This window comes from Rosa rugosa, chromosome 6, assembly GCF_958449725.1.
Source record: "Rosa rugosa chromosome 6, drRosRugo1.1, whole genome shotgun sequence".
Classification (NCBI taxonomy): Eukaryota; Viridiplantae; Streptophyta; class Magnoliopsida; order Rosales; family Rosaceae; genus Rosa; species Rosa rugosa.
This window is the reverse complement of record NC_084825.1, coordinates 50,024,713-50,026,892: the sequence shown is the minus strand read 5'-3', so window position 1 is coordinate 50,026,892 and position 2,180 is coordinate 50,024,713. Positions and strand designations below refer to the sequence as shown.

General features: G+C 38.0%; 1 long non-coding RNA gene across 3 annotated transcripts; it reads right to left on the bottom strand.

Annotated features, from left to right (window-relative positions):
- Window positions 1-716: 716 nt before the first annotated feature.
- Window positions 717-1,639, bottom strand: LOC133714127 (uncharacterized). 3 transcript variants are annotated; one of them, XR_009848467.1, is made up of 5 exons: window positions 1,430-1,639; window positions 1,208-1,249; window positions 1,035-1,129; window positions 885-927; window positions 717-768 (listed from the first exon to the last, which is right to left on the bottom strand). It is a non-coding gene; the product is annotated as an uncharacterized LOC133714127 (long non-coding RNA). The 3 variants fall into 3 exon arrangements; XR_009848468.1 differs by having other exon boundaries at window positions 1,035-1,249; XR_009848469.1 differs by lacking the exon at window positions 1,430-1,639 and having other exon boundaries at window positions 1,035-1,347.
- Window positions 1,640-2,180: the final 541 nt, after the last annotated feature.

Below are 2,180 nucleotides of genomic sequence, written 5' to 3'. Positions count from 1 at the left end.
TTATGTGAGAAAGGCTTACGCCTCAACGCCTTGAAAGTGACTTAAGGCGCTTTGAGGTTTAAGGATTAATCAAAACGCCTCGCCTCACGCATTCGCCTTTTAAAACATTGATAGCTATCCTGTTACAAGGAGGCTGATTTCGTGCTGATTGATTCTAACCTTGAGATCTCACGGATTACCCACGGATTTTAATCTGTGGGTAATAAGACTATCTCACACTGATTTCAGTGTGTGATAGCTTTTACACACAGTGCACGCACAGATGGGTGTTACCGTGCGGTTTGGAGGGGGGGGGTAATGCTCATCTCACACGGATTATGTTGTCCGTGCGAAATACTAACGTGGGCCCCACTATAATTCCATAAATATAAATTACCAGAATGGAACGAAATCCGTGTGAACAACTCTATTTCACACGGATTTCTGTAGCAAATGTTTACCTATCTCACACGGATTTCTGTGTCAAATATGTACTTATCTCACACGGATTATTTTATCCGTGTGAATATTAGACGTGGGGCCCACCATCTTTCCATGAATATAAATTACCGTAATGAAATGCAATCCGTGTGAATAACTTCCTATCTCACACGGATTTCTGTGGCAAATTCTTTTACCCTAACTCTCACTGATTTCTGTGTGTAAAAGTGATAGCATTTATAAAAAAAAAAGGACAGCATGTAAATATAAAATTGTATGTATGAGCTGAGATACTCACAGAGGAAGCTAGATCATCTGAAGTCAACATTTTAGCAAGACCAAAATCACCTACATTTAGACATGTATTAATACTATTACACAACTACCAAAGGCTAACTAAAAGATGTGTAAACAAACTTGTAGTATCAATTAGCATGGGGGATACCCAATGAACAATAACTTACCTAGACGTATGTCTTGATCCTTTGTCAAAAATATGTTTGAACACTGAAGCAAAAAAGAACAGTCATGGAAAATTCTGGATTTTTTGTTTTTAGCAAAGCAATTCTGAAACTTTAAACAAGTAATTCAATTAATCTCTGCTTAACACTGACCTTGACATGACGATGAAGAATATGGTTGGCATGCAAATAATCAAGCGCCATTAAGAGTTGAACTAACCATTTATCATGTTTGGATTTATAAACTTCTACAACCCAATTCAATCATCAAATCAACTGAAGAGAACCAAAAGTATAAAACCCAAAGATAATAACGAAAATTATACCTGATTCAGGGAGTACTTCGATATCGAGCCCAGGAGTACTGCCTATAAACACCCAAAAGGCGAAAACCAAATCCAAAATTCAATCCATAAGACACTCAAATTCAGAAATAGATGAAATCCAAACTAGTAACACAATTACAGAAAAGAATGATTACAAAACAGAATGACTGATTTCCACATAAATGGAAGAACAAAATGAAAACCGAATATATCGATGCTCACCTCCGTTTTCCAAGTAAGACGACGTCGGTTTGAGAAAAAGCACAGGGTCCTTCACGGGTTGTTGCCGAAAGTCAAGGAGCTGGGATATGAGAGAGAGGGAGAGCAGTGGGCGGAGGAGCAGAGAGAGGGTGGGGGAGGGGGCAGTGGGTGGAGGAGATGAGAGAGAGAGAGGGAGACATGAGAGAATTCGGAGGAGGCTTTAGATTTTGGTTAAGTGTTTTCTGGTTTTAAGCAGCATTATGCACGGAAATCTGTGTGTTTATAGTATTTCACACGGAAATCCGTGTGAAATACATTTGCATTTACTACAGATATCCGTGTGAATTTACCTCGGTAACCCAATAGCTATCATCCATTGTTATTTAAATATTTACAACAGCACCCACGCAAATCCGTGTGAAATACATTCACTTTTGCTACGGATATCCGTGTGTATGTACCTCAGAATCCACGGAAATCCGTGTGTAATACTACTAGGGGAGGGAAATTGAATTTGTTCCAAAAAAGTGAGCGGGAAAAAATTTACCACGAAAATCCGTGTGAGATACATATATATTTACCACTGATTTTCGTGTGTATTTATCTCGGTAATATATAACTGTCATGTTAATTATTGTTTACACGGAATTCTGTCTCTATTCTATTTTTTTCACACGGAATTTAGTAGCTAATTTTTCTTTTCACACAGATATCCGTGTCTACATTTCACACAGATCTTCGTGTTTTGCTCATTTCACATATAATTCTGTAT